Genomic DNA, 19,455 nt, shown 5'->3' with positions numbered 1-19,455 from the left:
ATTTGCATGCATATTATAGTTATATCTACTTTCAGTACATAGAAAAGCATTCAAAAATTCTCAACAAGATGATCCAAACATGACATGAATTTCTTTAGCACCAATTTTTAAGGATTTCTACAAAGAACACAGTGGAAAATGTTTTTAGTGTATATAATGATAATAGCATTAATGTTTAATTTTAAATATTTTCAGAGCATTAAAACACATTCAGCATCTGCCTTTGCCTTTGCCTTTCCTGGCTCATGGCCTTGGGAAATAATCTCAGATGCATACTTCAGAGCTGTACACTTTAGGATTTCTATGCCTTAGGTTTCCAAAGTAGTTCTCAAGTTTCTTCAAAGGTCTATTTCACAAAACAGAGCTGAAATGTAATGAGAAAAGGGTGAAAGAAAAGTGCTAATGAAGGGACATCAGGTAGCTTTGAGAAGCTCTTTAATGACAAAGCTGAATTCAACATCTGTTAGCACCTTTCCTAATGCTCTCTAGAAACCGAATCCACTTAACTCTTTGCATCTGACAAGAAGGGTCTCTCCAGGTCCAGCAACTCTTAGATGACCAGAACACAAACCAGGAGTGGCTCTGATAGGTAAAAACAAAACAAAGAGCCAAAATAAAACACTTCTGTTCTTTTTGTTTGCCCTGTCTGGAAGAAAAGGATGATTTCATCCATACTGGCTGAGTCGCTACCCACTGGAACCATGGATAAGAGCCCCGGGTCAGTTGGGGACAAGAGAATAACATCTGTTCATGTTTGGGGGTGGTATCATTCCTGGGGCACTTCTAGAAACAAAGCCAGATTTGAAATCATGCTGGGCACTTTTTCCCTTCGGATGTAAATGTTATTCTTCAAACTTGAATAATGGGAACCAAACCACCTTCCACACTTAACACAGCAACATAACTATGGTGTTCTCCTTACTGTGAAGAGCCCACTTTTTGAAAGGACGTTTCTCCAAGACCAAAGAATGCAACAGATTGAAAAGTAAATATGTTAATGCAGGTATTGGATGCCCTGGGGCTTAACAGTGCATGTTTGAAACCCAGGATGTTTGGCAGAATCTTTTTTCTCCCTTGGTTTCCTTCCTCATTATGAGGAAATCCAAGTAGTCCAGAAGTAGCAAAACATCCATCTTTGAGTACTTCTGGAGGAAAAAATACACTCTCAGAGAATATTGTAGAACACTGTGGATGTTTACTCGTTTACCTCCTGTCCTGTAGTTTTGCTTTTTTAGCTCCCATTTTTTCAGTGCCTAATATAGGCCTGGAATTGGGAACACGGAGATGAGCAGAAGTTGACAGGCAGGTGAGTTAGGCAGAGAAACACGTAAAGATCACAATGCATACAACTATTGAAAGCAAGGGAGCTGAGAATAAAGAGAGGCTAACTTAGCCAGGCAAAAGGGACCTTATTAGGAAAGGTTCACTGGGCAGGTAACCTTTGACCTTTGGGGGTTAAGTAAGAATTCACCAGGTGGAGAGTGCTGTTAAGTGCACTGAACAGAACAAAGAAAGGGGAGTACATTCTAGACCACAGAAGACAAGCGGACTCCATCTCAAATCCTATCTCTGATTGATTGGGAGTGGCTGCTCAAAGCACACTGATGAAGGAGACTGTGAAGCTATGTGGCAGATATTATTGGAGTCTGACCCCATAATCCTCTGAGTTTACTCACGGCCTCAGTGGACAGTTCTTGTACATTCTGGCAGCTTCCCATTTCAACCACCTACAGTCTTCGGCTTTTCTGAAAACACTATTGGTCAAAAGGCTAGCTTCATGTAAGATGAGATGAAATTACACAAACGCATGGATACACACAGGCAGCTGGGATCATTGGTAGGCATCTCAGAGGCAAGTGATCATACTTGATCTTAGGGTTCCCTGTCCCATTACTATGTCTGTCTCGAACAGGACATGAAAAGTACATGTTGTCATGCATACATGCATGCATGCTGGGGACCTGTTATCTTGACATTCCTGAATTCAATTCCTCAAAATTTCTAAGATTAACGAGAGTCTAACCAAGATCTGAACACTCATTTCCATTTTGGATGAAATTCTTCCAAAATTAAGCTAATCCCAGTCTCTTAGGAATTCATTTTTCCTTCCAGGACTCATGGTGCTGAAAAGGACTGGAATAATATGTTTCTACCATATATAGAAACATTTTCAGATCTTTCAGTTGTTTATGACTGCTTCAGTCACCAATATAAGTGCAAAATTCTAAAGACATAGTTCCTTCTAATTTGTAATTTAAATGTATTCTTTAGCAAAAACCAGTCACTGGGAGATAGCAACAGACAATCTAAATTGCCCTTCAAGATTACCATATTCATAGCCACATGGGAATTTCAGAGTATAAATCAGATCTAAACAAACAAGTTCTGCCTCCAAATTCCTTAAGATGCAAAAGTAATATCTAATAATTTAGTTTGCAGATGACAGTTCAAAGCCTTCCTCTTTATCCTCTTGTGACAAAACTATGATAAATATCTCCAAAGCAGAGTGATGTCAAATGACCAAAGAGTTTCACCAGGAGGATGAGTTATGTTGGATCTATATTTCAAACTCTCCCCCTTGTCAATCCATAAAATGACAAACATCCTTAGTTTGCTCCCAGGGAACATTTAAATTACAATCCAATCTCACAATTACATTTCCTCAGGTTTACCACCTCAGATACATCAAGGTCAGATAATCATTTAAGACGTACATTAGTAAAGACAGAGGAAAAATATAAACATTTATGCATATCAACACATAAAGGAAATTTAAAATTTGTTGAAATGTCTCATTTTTAATGATGTGCCTGGTTATTTCTAAATGTAATTAAATGCATCTCAGCAGGATCTTTTCATAACATATTTGGCATGTCCAAGGGGATAGCAGTAAATGTCATGAGCAGAATGTTAGACTAGAATGTGAGCATTAATTCAACGAAGTTGTTTATCTGGAAAGGACCGACCAGAGTAACCAAATGCAACAGAACAAACAGTTCAAGTTCTAAAGTATTTCCATTGCCAAAAGGCTCCACGCTTGTGTTGATTATTCTCTTTTGTTATGGCAGCATCCAGAAGAGAGTGAGGTTTTTTTTTTTCTTTTAGAAGTAGATACCAATCTCTTTTTAGCTATTCTCCAACTTAAGAAAAAAAAATTGCTTAATCTCTAGGAGGTATACAGGCTTTATTTAGGACGCCAGGGAGACAGATTGTAATTAATTTAATCACAGTGAAATCTCACAATCTGAAATAATTACTAGTACCTGGCGGACAAACCATTATCTGTAAAGGTAATGAGTAGAGAGAGCCAGGATGGACAGTTAAGGATCTAAGAACAGCCTCTTTATTGTTGTTGATCAAGAGCAGAATCTGCAGGACTGAATCATGGCAATTTCACTTCCCTTTCTCTTTGGTTTTGCCAACCCAAGCTTGGTAGAAAATGACCAAAATGTTTTGTCTGTTTCTATGGGTGAATCCCATTTCCATATGGTGTCTGTGAAGAAATCTGTTTTTGTTCCCCTAGTTCATAGCAGGCAAATGTGATGATTACATATAGCTTAATGCATGCTGGTTATGTTTCACAATAGTCTGGCTCTTCTGAAAACAGAAGTGTTGAGATCTGCCGAGTCATCCATTCACAGAGGTCCTGAGAGGCTTACCTGGTGACTGCTGGGGGATGCCTTCATCTTCTTTCATTTAACAAGAGCTTTATTGAGATATAATCCATGGACCACAAAATCCATTCTTTCAGAGCACACAATTCAGTGTTTTTACCATAAGCACAAAGTTGTGCAATTATCACCACTAATTTTATAATATTTTATCATCCCAAACAGAAACTTCATACTCATAGTGCTCATTCCTTACCTCCTCCATCAGCACCTGGCAACAGATAAACCTACTTTCGTCTTAAGTCCACCTACACTAGATAATCCATAAATGTAAAGCTACAATAAATAGCCTTCTTTGACTTACAGAATTTTCAGGGTCACTCCTATGATCTTGTTGCAAATAGCAGTATTCACTCTTTTCATGGCTGAATGAATCCTGCACTGTATGCCTACGTAGCATTTTGTTTATCCTAATTCAGTAACTGATGCACATTTGGGTTGTTTGCACCTTTTAGCTATGATGAATAATGCTAAGAACATTCATGTAAAAGTTTTTAAGAACTTTTTTTTGTGGACATACATTTTTGAATTCTCTAAGGTATATACCTGATGTTGGCATTCTTTTTTTTTTTTTTGACAGGCAGAGTAGACAGTGAGAGAGACAGACAGAAAGGTCTTCCTCTGCCGTTGGTTCACCCTCCAATGGCCACCGCGGCCAGCGCACGGCGCTGATCCGAAGCCAGGAGCTTCTCCTGGTCTCTCATGAGGGTGCAGGGCCCAAGCACTTGGGCCATCCTCCACAGCACTCCCAGGCCATAGCAGAGAACTGGACTGGAAGAGGAGCAACCGGGACAGAATCCGGCACCCCGACCGGGACTAGAACCCGGTGTGCCGGCGCCGCTAGGCGGAGGATTAGCCTATTGAGCCGCGGCGCCGGCAATGTTGGCATTCTGCACCATACAAAACCCCTATTTTGCATTTGTGAGGAACTGCCACATGTGTTCAAAGTGGCTGCACCAGGTTCCATTCCCATTGGCAATGTATGAGGGTTCCAATTTCTCCATCACTATACTGACACTTGTTGTTGCTGTTGTTTTTATTAAAGCCATGCTACTGGGTGTGGAACGATGTGATGGGAAATAGATGGTTTTGACTGACGTTTCCCTGAGGACTGATAACACTGAGTACATTTTCATAAACTTTTTGGCTATTTTTTTAAAGATTTATTTTATTTATCTGAAAAGCAGAGTTACAGACACACACACACACACACCCCTTCCATCTGCTGGTTCAAGCCCCAAATGGCTGCAAAGGCAAGGGCTAGGTCAGATGGAAGCCAGGAGCCAGGAGCTTCTGCCAGGCCTCCAAGGTGGATGCAGGGGCCGAAAGACTTAGTCCATTTTCTGCTGCTCTCCCAGGCTCACTAGCAGGGAGCTGGATAGGAAGTGGAGCAGACAGGATCTGAAAAGGCATCCATATGGGATGCTGGCTGGCAGTTCAGATGGCCGCTTTACCCACTGCACCACAGCTCAGGCCCCAGCTTTTTGGCTATTTTTATATATTCTTTAGAGAAAGAAAATCCATTCAGGTCCTTTTATCATTTTAAATTAGGTCATCATTATTGTAGAGTTGCAAAAGTTCTTAGGAGAATCTGGGTACTAGACTTTTATCAGATATGTGATTTGGAAATATACACCTTTGCCCTTTTACCTCAGAGAGGATGGCCTTTGAAGCACAAAAAAATTTCATTTTGATGATTTCTCATTTATTTAGACTTTCTTTTGTTGCTTATGCTTTTGGCATCATTTCTAAGAAATAATGCCTGGGGCCGGCACTGTTGCACAGCAGGTTAAAGCCTTGGCTTGAAGCACTGGCATCCCATATGTGCGCCAGTTCGAGTCCTGGCTGCTCCTCTTCCAATCCAGCTCTCTGCTATGACCTGGGAAAGCAGTAGAAGATAGCCCAAGTCCTTGGGCCCCTGCACCCATGCAGGAGACCCGGAAGAAGCTCCTGGCTCCTGGCTTTGGATCAGTGCAGCTCCAGCGGTTGCAGCCATCTGGAGAGTGAACCAGTGGATGGAAGACCTCTCTCTCTCTCTGTCTCTACCTCTCTCTGTAACTCTGTCTTTCAAATAAAAAAAAAGAAATAATGCCTAATCTAACGTCATGAAACATTCATTTCAGTTTTTACATTTAGGTCTACAATACATTGTGAATTAATATTTGTATATAATGTCAAATAGAAGGTACTTTATTCTCTTGTACTTGAGTATTCAGCTGTCCTAGCACCGTTTGTTAAAAGACTACATTTTCCCTACCAGAATATTTTGTCACTCTTATCACACATGTCAGAGTATATTTCTAGACACTCAGTTCTATTCCACTGATCAATGTGTCCATTGTTACACCAGCATTACATGGTCTTGATTACAGTGTTTTAAGATTTAAAATCAGGCTATGAATTTTTCAACTTTGTTTTTCCTTTCTGAGATTGTTTTGGCTGTTCTGAGTCTCTCACATATAAAGGTACTGATCCCAGGAGGCTGTCATGAGACATACAATCATGTGAAATGCATTCCCCGAGACTTGGCTCCAAGTCAATGCTCAATAAACAGTTCCTCTGAAGGTGACAAGGATTAGATGGAGGATAGTGGTGACTGATGATTGTGAGGAAGATGACAGAAATAGCTGCCAAGGGGGGCGACAGCTCAGAATCTCCTGCCATGATTTTCCTCATCTCTTCTCTATCTCTTACAATGTTTGCTCATTGGCACTCAAAGTGGTCAAATCCTCTTGCAGATGGAACCAGAGAAGTACAGCTTGATAAGTTTGGACATGTGCAATTTGAAGAGGACTACAAGAAAGTGATGAATACAGTACTCAACAGGATGACTTCAGGTGCCACAATATTTATTCAGAATATTTTCTATGTGGGTAGCTGGGGAGGAAGGAATGAATGAAACCGAGTGAAATGTAGAAACACAGAGCTCAGCTTAGAGCCCACCTGGATAGATGTTCCTGTGAAGGTGGTTCCTGATGTCACCACAATGAGCACCTTTGCATGAGGAGCCCAATCATGGACACTTTTGCTAGCACTGGAAGACTAGAGGAGCACACAAAACAGTACAAAAGGCAGCCTTCCCTCCCTCTCCCTTGCCCTCTTCCTCTTAATTTTGTAGATTGATTTGACCACTCAATAGTGATAAAACATTTCTTCCACACACTGGAATCATCCAAGTTATTAGCTGACAACAGAACTCATTTGAAAATGAAAGAGAAGCATAATTCCAATTCATGTGGGAAATTGCATTTAATGATACTGTGAAGAACAGAAAGCCCTGATTTTTCTAAAATCTAAACCCCAAGGTTTTGTGGTGCATATGTAGTCAGGGGCGATTTTTATTTCTGTTTTATTTCAAATATAAAGATACTAATGTTTAAAAAAGTTTTATTACTGGGGTTTAAATAAGGAGGGGCACTCTGGTATAGGAAAATTATACAGGATGTGAATTTCAAAGATGTGGGTTCAAATTCCATCTCTGGCTTTAATGAGTTATGTCACGAGGAGAAAGTCATGTAATTTTTCTATGCCCCATTGTTATCTCACTTGTAAAATGAGAGTTTAGCAACCTATTTTTTTGTCTCCTATATTTTGAAATAATTTTCCATGCCGATCAAAAAAGACACAGGGGTACATTAAAGTAAAATAAAGGGGGCAGTGCTGTGGTGCAGCAGGTTAAAACCCTAGCCTGCAATGGTCACATCCCATAGAGGCACCAGTTTGAGTCCCAGCTGCTCCTCTTCTGATCCAGCTCTCTGCTGTGGCCTGGGAAAGCAGTAGAAGATGGCCCAATTCCTTGGGCCCCTGTACCTATGTGGGGGACCTGGAGGAAGCTCCTGGCTCCTAGCTTCGGATCAGCACAGCTCTGGCCATTGTGGTCATTTGGGGCATGAACCAGTGGAATGGAAGACCTCTCTCTCTCTTTCTCTCTTTCTCTCTCTGTAACTCTGTCTTTCAAATAAATAAAATAAATCTTTTTTTTAAAAAGTAACAGTAAAATCCTCATTCTTACACTACCCAAAGTCTCTCTACTCAGAGGCGGTTACATGTATCTATATTTATATTTATATCTATCTATTATCAATTTATCTATATTACTCCCAAAGATGATTCTACTATATTAACTCCTGTGCAATTGCTTTTTCTATTCCTAATAATATTTCCTGACCTTCATTTCAAGTGAGCCCAAGTCAATCCACTTCATACTTCTTAAACACTACATGATATCACACTGTGTGTGGTTTATTTATCTTTCATCTATAAGTATTTGGAAATTTAGGTTGTCTCTATTTTTGTGTCTTAGCTGATACAAAGAAGGCAGCAATGAATATTCTTAGATAAATATTTGTGAGCACTTAGGCTTGTATGTCTGTTCATGACAGATATTATAGAATACGTCCAAGAAGTTGACATTTTTTGTCTTTCCTAGACCATGTTTTTTGGTCTACAAACATGTATAGAGAGCTTGAACAAATGATCGTGATTGCTTGCTCACTCTCTCTCTTAGTCTCAAAAATAAAGATGCAAATATAATGACATTTTACTGCAGAATTCACAGAAACCCACACTCCAGCCCACAGAGCCATTTTCAGAAGGTGTTATTTAATATCATAAATAATAGGATACAGTTTAACTGTCAAACCACTCAGAATTTTAGAGAAATATTTAGAAATTGATGAATGTGAATAATAACAATGTAATGACAGAGTAGAGGAGGGGGAGATGTTAATTATCCACAGAGCTCAGCTGAGAAGAAAAAGCTTCTCTTCTGACACAATAAGCCAAGAATAATTCAACTTCAAAGCCAAAACAAAAAAAATTTAACTCCTCACTGTAATTTAGGAGTGAAGACTGACAGTCTGCTACAAAAGTTATTCTCCTGATTCATGTTCCATGCACTGACTTAATGCAGAACCATCATTTATACTACTGCCTTTGAGTTAATGAAATTTTCTATTGGAGAGTTTACAACTTCCTGCATTTAAGAACAAAGATCCCTAAAAAACTGAAGAATAATTTTTGTTGTTTATGCTTCTTTCAACTCAAACACTGCATACAAGTCAACAAAACATGATAATTTCCTACAAAGGAAACGGAGGAGACTATGATGACTGGTACATCCTTATGTTTCTTTTTTTTATTTTTTTAAATTTTTTTGACAGGCAGAGTGGACAGTGAGAGAGAGAGCCAGAGAGAAAGGTCTTCCTTTTCCATTGGTTCACCCCACAATGGCCGCCGCGGCCAGAGGCCAGCGCACCGCGCTAATCCGAAGCCAGGAGCCAGGTGCTTCCTCCTGGTCTCCCATGTGGGTGCAGGACCTAAGGACCTGGGCCATCCTCCACTGCACTCTGGGGCCACAGCAGAGAGCTGGACTGGAAGAGGAGCAACTGGGACAGAATCCGGCACCCCAACCGGGACTAGAACCCGGTGTGCCAGCGCCGCAGGCAGAGGATTAGCCTATTGAGCCGTGGCACTGGCCATCCTTATGTTTCTAAAGGTGGAATATCAGATGGAAGAAGGGGAGGTTGAGTCAGAGTGGCATGACTACCACCTTATTTTCTTCCAACACTGCATTTATTCAATAGTGCCCATTTATGTACACATGCTTTATTTTTATTGGGAATATCCAGTCTCCATCTCAGACCAAGACAAATTTCCTAGATGTGAGGGAATATTAAAGCTAATAAATTATTTCTGCATCAAACATTTTTGAAAGCATTAAGTATGATGAGAAAATTACCAAGTACAAGTCTTTGAAGCAATCTAGTATATACTATTTTTTTAAGAAAACCTCTTGCAACAGGGTAAAATGATTCCAGCAATCTTTCTGTTACAGTCAATTAGTTACTCTCTCAGTGTACAGTATAATCTTTCTCTTTAGCTGCATTAAGAAAGTTCTAGAATGTGGTATATTCGAAGAGCCCAGGGCTAACAACTTTACAAAAATTCAGTTATATGTCTCTAAAATTATCTATATTAATGCATTCTGCAGGAAATCCTGAGTCAATAAAAAGGCCATATTACAAAAAGCTGAAACTAAAACCTTAAAGATTTCGTAATATGCAGTCCTTGCTTTCTCAGTACTGTACTTGCAAACTTAAAGTATTTTATAGGTTTCTACATTTTCAGCATCTCTGAACTGTTCCTCTTAGTGTGAAATTTCCAACATTAGAGAAACAGGTATATTTTTTATAAATCTTACGGAAATGCTTATCTTGGGCAAGAATGTTTCATTTACAAACTTGTCTTTAGGAGCAGGAGTTTGGTGTGGCAGTTAAGATGCTGCTTGGGATGCCCACATCTCACATCAGAGTGCCAGGGTTGAGACCCAGCATAGCTTCCAATTCTTGCTTCCTGCTGATGCACACCCTGGGAGGCAGCAGCTGATGGCTCAAGGGCTCGAGTTCCTGCCAACCCCTTGAAACACCCAAATTGAGTTCTATGCTCCTGGCTTCAGCATGGCCCAGTCCTGGTTGTCATGGGCATTTGGGGAATAAACCAGCAGATGGAAGATCTTTGTCTGTCTGTCTCTGTGTCTGTTTGATTCTGTCTCGCTCTGTTCCTCTCTCTCTTTATCTCTCTCTCTCTCTCTCTCTCTCTCTCTGTGTCTGGTTTTAAATAAAAAATAATTAAAACAAAAAAAAATTGCCATTAAAGGAATTTCGGTGCTACAAGTTTCTTGCTTTACAGAGAACTCCAGGCTTGATTTCTGTTGCTACCTGCCTGACTTCTATTCACCTGTCTTTCTCATCTTGATTATCCTTATAGAGTGGCCCTTTCCATAACCTCAGTTGGGTGGTACTCATCATCTCCATAGCTGCATGGATGGATACATGATCCAAGACCCACTAATCACAGCATTCACATCTCTGCAGCCATCGTGGTTAGTTCAGGGACAGGCAAAGGAGTTCAGCTAAGGTTGGTTACAGTCAATGAGTTTCAATGCCAGGACTGTTATTTTGAAAGTGAGATGCTTCGTTTCCATGGGCGTGGCTTTGAACCATTGCATTCCTTCCCAAGCAAGTCTTTCCTGATTGTGCTTCTTGGCCTCTTTCTTAACTTGCTAGGAGCATTTAGAAAATGAAATCAACCTCAGCTTTGGATGTTTTATTTTTTGCTCTTTTTATTTATTTATTTGCTTCAATCATTTATATCCCCCCCTACAGGTTACTCGAAATTTTAAAAAATTTTACTTTGAACAATTCTTCTCAGGTCTTAACTTTTTATAAGCACAATCCTTAGGAACCACCCAGAGAGTAGAAAAAAATGCTTCTGCTTCAGGATTTAGGCAGCATGTGGAATTCAGTTGGAGGGTTTTTACATGTTCTTTACCAAAACAACAACAAAAATAAATAAATAAAACAACTACCATGAAAAAGTGGTCAATTCAATCATTTCTTTTTTCTTGAAGCTTTGCTGGAAATCTTGCAAAGCAAACTAGTTCATTGACAGTGTGAGGTTCATGTACCAGTTGGAAACCTTTTTCCTGCATGGGGCTGAAACATATCTTGTTAAAAAGGAGATATAGAGGGGCCGGCGCCATGGTCCAGTAGGTTAATCCTCTGTCTGCAGCACCGGCATCCCATATGGGCACTAGTTCTAGTCCCAGCTGCTCCTCTTCCAGTCCAGCTCTCTGCTATGGCCTGGGAAAGCAGTGGAAGATGGCCCAAGTCCTTGGGCCCCTGTGCCCACATGGGAGACCCAGAAGAAGCTCCTGGCTCCTGGCTTCGGATCCAGGCAGCTCTGGCCGTTGCGGCCATTTGGGGAGTGAACCAGTGGAGGGAAGACCTTTCTTTCTGTCTCTTCTTCTCACTGTCTGTAATTCTAACTCTCAAATAAAATAAATAAAATCTTTTTTTTAAAAAAAAGGAGATATAGAAATAAGGGGGACAGTGAAATGTTCAGGATGAAACTTGGCTTAGAGTACAAATGGTTTCAGGATCCAAATGATGTCACCACGACCCATTTTCATTCCCTGTCTCCATTCTATCTTCAATTCTTTTTTTACAAAAGCAAAATATTAACAATAAGTATATCTATTTATAGGCTACAGTGTGATATTTCAATACATGTATACTGATCAAATCCGGGTCATCCACATTTCCCCTTCTTTGACACTACTTTAAGACTGGAGACTTGCAGCTCCTTCTTTTTGTTCATAAAATACATACCAGGTTCTTGTGAACTATAGTCACCAAACTATGGTGTATAACACTAGGAACTCCTTCCTTTGATCTAATTCTAAGATGGTATCTATTATCCAAACTCCCTCTATCCCCCAACCTCTCCTAGTCTTTATTAATTACTATTTTGTGTTCAGATTGAGTTTTTTAACTAATACTTATAAAGGAGAATATGCAGTATTTGTCTTTCTATGTCTGGCTCATTTCACTTATTCCACAGTTCCATCCATTTTGCTGCAAGTGATTGCCTTTTTATTATTTTTGTGGCTGAATAATATTCTGATGTGTATGTATATACCACATTTTCTTTATACCTTCATCTGATGATGGATACCTTGACTGACACCACATCTTGGCTATTGTGAATAGTGCTGAAACAAACATGGTAGAACAGGTACCTCTTTGATACAATGATTTCATGTCTTTTGGATATATACCCAGTAGTGGGACTACTGGATTATATGGCAGTTCTATTTCCAGTTTGTTAAGGAATTTTCATTCTGTTTTCCATAGTGGCTATAAATCTTCACCAATAGTATACAAGTTTCCCTTTGCTGATATTTTTGCTAGATCTTCCTTTCTGTCTTTTTAGTAACAGCCATTCTACAGAGATAAGGTGATATCCCAATGAGGTTTTGATTTGCATTTTCCCGATAGCTAATAATATTGAGTGTTTTTTCTGTCCTCCATTCTATTAGCTTTATTGTATGGAACAGAAAAAGCAGGGCTTCATTGTCTGGACCAGAAAAGGAGCACCCTTTATAGCTAGAAAAAGAGGAAGCATACAAAAAATTTTCATTGAACCTCATTTGCTTTGACTGAATCCATCTAGCCATTCATTCATTCATTCATTGATCCCTGTTTCTCTCTAAACTGTTGCTATTTGTTTACAAACAAATGGCTGATCATGGCATTCTGGAGATGGCAGCTGCAGATCATAAGTTTATATCATTTTCCAACTCATCTCTCCATAGGTTAAAAACTCGATCATAACCTCCAATTCTTTTTTTTTTTTAAGATTTATTTATTTATTTGAAAGACAGAGTTACAGAGAGAGGTAGAGTCAGAGAGAGGGAGGTCCTTCTGCTGGTTCACACTCCAGATGGCCACAACGGTTAGAGCTGCGCCGATCTGAAGCCAGGAGCCAGGAGCTTCCTCTGGGTCTCCCATGTGGTTGCAGGGGACCAAGGACTTGGGCTATCTTCTACTGCTTTCCCAGGACACAGTAGAGAGCTGGATCGGAAGAGGAGCAGCCAGGACTTGAACTGGCACTCATATAGGATGTCTGCACTTCAGTCCAGGACCTTAACCTGCTGCACTACAGCGCTGGCCCCAGCATAACTTCCAATTGTAAAAACCATGGATAGAGGCTCTGATAGGAGCCTAACTTGTAGCCCAACCAGAGGAGCTAGAAGGGTACCTCTCTGGGGTATAAGGCTGAATCTATAAGAAAGCAGAGGGTAGCCGGCACCACCACTCACTAGGCTAATCCTCCGCCTTGCGGCGCCGGCACACCAGGTTCTAGTCCCTGTCGGGCGCCGGATTCTGTCCCGGTTGCCCCTCTTCCAGGCCAGCCCTCTGCTGTGGCCAGGGAGTGCAGTGGAGGATGGCCCAAGTCCTTGGACCCTGCACCCCATGGGAGACCAGAATAAGTACCTGGCTCCTGCCTTCGGATCAGCGCCGTGCGCTGGCCGCGGCGGCCATTGGAGGGTGAACCAATGGCAAAAAGGAAGACCTTTCTCTCTGTCTTTCTCTCACTGTCCACTCTGCAGCAGAGGGACAGAAGTTGAAACAACAGATTTCTCAGGTATAACGTAGTTCTGACCACACAGTTCAAGGCCTTTCCATGATGCCAACCTGTTCTTCCATGTGGCATAGAAATGAAGGTGAGGTTGTACAACTCCTTCCATTCAGGGTAGGCAGAACTGCCTATTCTATCCTCACCCATGTGCCCTCAAAGAGCAATCTTCATTACAGACCAGTGAGGCAGCATCAGTAATAATACCCTCCATTCCAGTGAGTTCAGTAGAACTCTTGGCTATGTCTGGCTTAATTTCTAACTACTACCAGATTGGCAAGATACAGTGAGTTCAAATTTGGCTCCATGAATTACTAGATACATTGCTTTGTGTAAGTCACTCAACTTCTCTTTGCAGTTTTCACACTGTCTATAAAATATAATCCTCATTATCTCTTTAGTTCCTCATCCTTAATATTTCTATGTGATGATTTTTTTTCACAGGTTTATTGAGTAGTGTTTTTTAAATACTTAAACCCCTGGTAACATTCTAAGTTCTCTACTACCCAGAATTCCCTAAATGAAGACATAACAGAATCAAAAGAACATGAATGTGGAAGCACTCATACAAATCTGAGTGCTCAACCCTGCACTGAACCCCGTAATTGTGCTACTTAAAAAAGGCATTAAACTTGAAACTGCCTTTGTGGCACAGCAGGTTAAGCCAGCACTTGCTATACTGGCACTCCATATGACAGTGCTGGTTCTAGTCCCAGCTTCCTCTTCCAATCCAGCACCCTGCTAACGTAGGAACTGCTTGGACCCCTGTCTCCCAGGTGGGAGGCCAAGATGGACTTCCTGACTTTTGGCTTCATCCTGGACCAGATTTGGTTGTTGTGGTCATTTTGGATGTGAACCAGCAGATGTAAGATGCCTCTTATCTGTCTCTCTCTCACTCTATTTCTGTCTTTGCCTCTTTCTCTGTCACTTTGCCTTTCAAGTAAATGGATTAATCTTAAAAGAAAAGGCACTGAACTTGAGTCCCGAGATTGTCATCTGGAAAGTCAGGGATTCAGAAGAATTGTTTCCTTCCACCTTTATTCTAAGAATATCCTTCGCGTGTAACAATTATTTTAGGACTGCATCTGAGGTAATGTTAATGCTACCGTCACGGAAAAATTAAGCTGCCTTTGTTAAATAAGGGAAACACCAGGATGCTGTCAAATATGGAATTCGTTTGTATAAATGTAGCTGGAGAAAAAACATTAAGAGAACAAGCTCTTAGCAAGGCTTCTGATAAATGCTCTGAGGTAATATCCGGAGAGGATATAGCTCCTCGTTAAGATGCCCCAGTTCAACACAGCTCAAGGAAGACGCGGCAGCAAGATATTTCCCCTTGTAATATGTTGCAGGTCTTCTGTGGGTCTGCATCCCTACCCTCGCTTTTTTTCCCCTTCTCTGGTTAACTCCTCATAGTTCCCTGTGGCCTGGTGGTAGGCCCCACTTGTGATTTACAAATGGATTCCAAAGCAATCTTTGTTTTGTTGGAAACTGAGACACTGGCTTGTTGTGCTTTATGGCATTCCGGGTCCTGATGAAAGCTAACCTGAGCAGAATATTATGTGTGGGTGAGGCAGAGCCAGCCCCGGCTGCAATGGCTATAGATCTATGGCATGCCAGAAAAACACTTTTGTTCAGGAATCATTTTCAAGCCACTGCTCAGGACTCTGTAGAGAAGCCAGTGCTCCTCTTATCATTATTTCCTTCCTGACCTATGCTTAGCCACAAAAACATTTCCAACAGTACCAAACACTCCATCCTTAAACCATCCTATCAATGACATAAACAGAGAACACCCAGTTGCACAGTGGAACTCGTTCTGAAAACGTGCCCTATTTGCGGACTCTAATCATATCATGTATATAAAATGCAAGAACTCAATCAAAGAGACAAAATTCACAGTTGGGTATGAATGGATATGATATTTCATAGTCTAGAAAAATCAGAGGGATGAAAAAATACTTTTTGAACACTTACTACTGATCAAATATTAATTACACTGTCAAATAAAATACAAGCAAGAAGACCAGGGAGTAAACATTCTTATTTCCATTTGCCAGCATTGCAGCAACTTGCCCAGGGCCACTAACAAGCGGCTGAGCTGGAATGCAAACCCAGGTCACTTTGGCTTCACAATGAGGGCTTCGTCCCTTACTCCTAAAATGCCCAAATGTTATGTGACCTTAGCAGGAGAACAAGTGCCTCATTTCCTAATTTAGATTCATATTATCTAAAATTTCCTGTATGACAAATAGGGCTTCTTTCTATAACATTTTCATAATACCCCAGAAGGTGACATTTTTCTCTGAAAGGAGCTCTTGGAGAGAATTGTATGTTGCTTACTTGAAAAGGCAGATTACACTCTGCATTCAAAACCAAATAGCTCCCCCTACAGTTCCTGCTCCATTCATATCCCCAGCTCTGGCAAGGGACACACAGAGGACCTGCAGGTCAGATGCTAGAAGGTGGAGTTGAACACAAGTCCCTTACACTAGGGAACAATCATTACTCCATCTGCTTAGAGAGGACCAGCGGCTACTACTCTAGACAAGGAGTTGTGCCTTTAATATTTTTCTTACTTTCTTCAGTGTCCTCAACAATTAGCAGAATAAATCCCTAACTGTTAAGAATTGTGTGCTGATTCTGACAGAGCCCAGGCTGGACGGAAAACATACTTTCTGCAGGCTAAATTCCCTTCTGACTTGCAGTGTGCGCTCGCAGAGGCAGACCCTGTCAGCTGTCCAAGTACTGAGATTCCTCTGGGACATCATGAGCTCCGGCTGGGCCTACAGCCCACTGCCTCCCCATAAGTGGCTAGAAGCTTGCAAGGCTCTGCGTCACCATCACCTCGGGGACACAGCACGAAAGTGCTCTACCGTAAGTCTGCAAGCAGGGGATACCACTGGTGATGCAAGGACTGCCGGAAACTTCTCTCCAGTGGCCTGGGAACATCAGGGATTCGGACTGACCAATGTCAATACTGTCATCATTAGCCCTTCTAACAACAAACTGTCTCCACTGTCTGATTTTATTTCCCCTGCCAGAGCATTTGCCAAAAAACTTGAGGGAGGAGGATAGAAGATCCTTTACGTAGTTCATGAAAAAACCTACCAAGGGGGCCAGCGTTGTGGCACAGTGGGTTAAGGAAAAATACATTAAAATAATCAACAACAATAATAAAACTGATGCAGTGCTCTTATTTGTGTTTAAGGAACACAATAAAAAATTAACACGGTCTCTCTGCTCCAGAACTCACATGTTTCCTAGTTGAGTAAAGTCAAGTTAATCCCTTTCAGAAAGACACAAATGAAGACATTAATTTGTGCAGCATGAACTGAATTTCCAGAAGAGAACATGGCAGACATCATTCAACCAGCATGGATTCCAGTACACACTTCCCTGCGCCAACGGCATGAGTAAATCCACTGAGCCACTTAGGTAGACTCTAATACTGTCTCGTCATGCTGATGTCCACAGTCTGCATGCTATCCAGATGATCATGAGGAAGCATCATATTTCCTTTGCAATACAGCATCTTTGAACCATAAAAAAGCTTCTTAAAACTAGCAACTGGGGCCAGCACTGTAGCACAGCAGGTTAAAGCCCTGGCCTGAAGCACTGGCATCCTATATGGCCACCGGTTCTAGTCCTGGCTGCTCCTATTCCAATCCAGCTATCTGCTATGACCTGGGATGGCAGCAAAGATGGCTCAAGTCCTTGGAACTCTGCACCCATGTGGGAGACCCGGAGGAAGCTCCTGGCTCCTGTCTTGGATCGGTGCAGCTCCGGCTGTTGCAGCCATCTGGGGGGTGAACCAGCGGATGGAAGAACTCTCTCTCTGTCTTTACCTCTCTCTGTAACTCTTTCAAAAAAAATAAAATAAATCTTTAAAAAAAACCGCAACTGATAAAACTGTGGGCCTAAGGGACAACCATTTGGTCCAGCAATTAAGATGCTGCTTGGGACACCTGCCCATATGGGAGTCTCTGGGTTCAAGTCCCAGTGCCACTCCCAATTCTAGCTTCTCACTAATGCACATCATGGAAGGCACCAGGTAATGGCTCAAGTGGTTTGACTCCTGCTACCAGCATGGGAGATCCGGATTAAGTTCTTGGCTCTGATCTTCAACCTTGCCTAGCCCAAGTCATTGTAGGCAGTTGGGATGTAAAGTGTCGTATGGGCAATCTATCTGTCTGTCTTCAACTCTGCTTCTTAAATAAATAAATAAACCAAATAAACCAATATTTTTTAAAGAATTATTTTATTTATTTGAAAGTCAGAGTTACACAGAGAAAGAAGAAGAGGCAGAGAGAGAGAGAGAGAGGTCTTCCATTCTGCAGGTTCACTCCCCAAATGACCACAACAGCCAGAGCTGAGCTAATCTGAAGTCAGGAGCCAGGAGCTTCTTCTGGGTCTCCCACACAGGTGCAGGGACCCAAGGACTTGGGTCATCTTCTACTGCTTTCCCAAGCCATAGCAGAGAGCTGAATTGGAAGTGGAACAGCCGGGACTCGAACCGACGCCCCTATGAGATGCGGGCACTGCAGGCCTGGAGCTTTAACCTGCTGTGCCACAGCACCGGCCCCTAAACCAATCATTTTTAAAAACAATCTGTGTCCTGTACTTTTCTTTTCATCCAAATATACAGTGATGAAACAGATAAGAGGGTAGAAATATTCACCTTTAGAGCATACATTTAAGTAACTCACAAGAAAATCACCACTCAAAAAACCTGCTTTTTTTGCTTCATCACCCATAAGGGCAGTTAGTTCAAGGAAAACAGAATTAACTTCTCAGTTCCCACCCTCTTTACAATTCCTGATTCCTACCCTCCCCTCAGACCATAGGCCTCCCGCCCTCCACCCAATCAGGTTCTATGCTGAGCAAATGAAGTTCATGGGAAAGTTTTCACCAAGTCTTTCCATTCCTCATCACAGCCATCTGTACCTTTCTGTCCCCAAGACACTCAGACCATTGATTCATCAAGACTCATTTGGTTGGGACCAGCACTGTGGCATTCCAGGTAAAGCAGCTGTCTGTGATGCTGGCATCCCATATGGATGCCAGTCTGAGTCCCTGCTGCTCCACTTTCAATCCAGCTCCTTGAAAATGCACTTGGGAAAGCAAAGAAGATGGTCCAAGTGCTAGGACCTTGCACCCATGTGAGAGACCCAGAAGAAGCTCCCGGCTTCTGTCTGGCCCAGTCCCAGACCTTGCAGCCCTTTGTGGAGTAAAACAGCAAGTGGAAGACTTCCATCTCTCTCTCTCTCTCTCTCTCTCTCTCTCTCTCTCTCTTTTCCTCAGTATCAAATAAGTAAATTAGAGAGAGAGAGAGAGAGAAATTACTTCGGTTACAAATGTCATAAATTGAACTTAAATGAGTTAAGCCAAATTGGAATGATGGGCTCAACTAACAGAGAATTCTAGGGCTAAGTAGACCCCAGGAAGCCCACCCAACAACACATACAATGTGATGACATTTCATCATTTTCTTCTGTCTTCCAGCTCAGACTCTACTGTTGTCTTCTCCCTTTTCTATACACTGGCTTCTTCCCCATAGCCAGTTTGAGGGATAGTAAACAAGTATGGAAGTGGACATCACCAGGCTTCCAACATTTCTGCTTGCTAATACCACAGCTTTTCTATTCCATTGTCTTTCTGTTGCCAGGAAGATTCTGATTGGTCTGAATAGAGCCACGTGCTCACGTCTGTGGCCATGGCATCAGGTTATCTACTTTATGAGCCCACTTTTGATGCTGCAGTACTGTATCCTGTGACTGGCAGCTCCTCAGAACCACACAGA

General features: G+C 41.6%; 1 long non-coding RNA gene across 4 annotated transcripts in view; it reads left to right on the top strand.

Moving 5' to 3' along the window:
* The window catches only part of LOC103349250 (uncharacterized), a 603,064-nt gene that overhangs the window by 514,429 nt on the left and 69,180 nt on the right, over positions 1 to 19,455 (top strand). Inside the window, exons 10-11 of one of the 4 annotated variants that reach the window (XR_016214681.1) lie at positions 6,410 to 6,508; positions 16,361 to 17,493. The exons of the other annotated variants lie outside the window; for them this stretch is intronic. This is a non-coding gene — a long non-coding RNA (uncharacterized LOC103349250). Of the gene's footprint in view, positions 1 to 6,409; positions 6,509 to 16,360; positions 17,494 to 19,455 lie in introns of those variants that run through there. 4 annotated transcript variants of the gene reach the window in all.

Source organism: Oryctolagus cuniculus, chromosome 10, assembly GCF_051225735.1.
Source record: "Oryctolagus cuniculus isolate XC-2025 breed Fujian yellow rabbit chromosome 10, ASM5122573v1, whole genome shotgun sequence".
In the NCBI taxonomy this organism is placed as follows: Eukaryota; Metazoa; Chordata; class Mammalia; order Lagomorpha; family Leporidae; genus Oryctolagus; species Oryctolagus cuniculus.
This window is presented reverse-complemented; position numbering and strand designations above follow the sequence as displayed.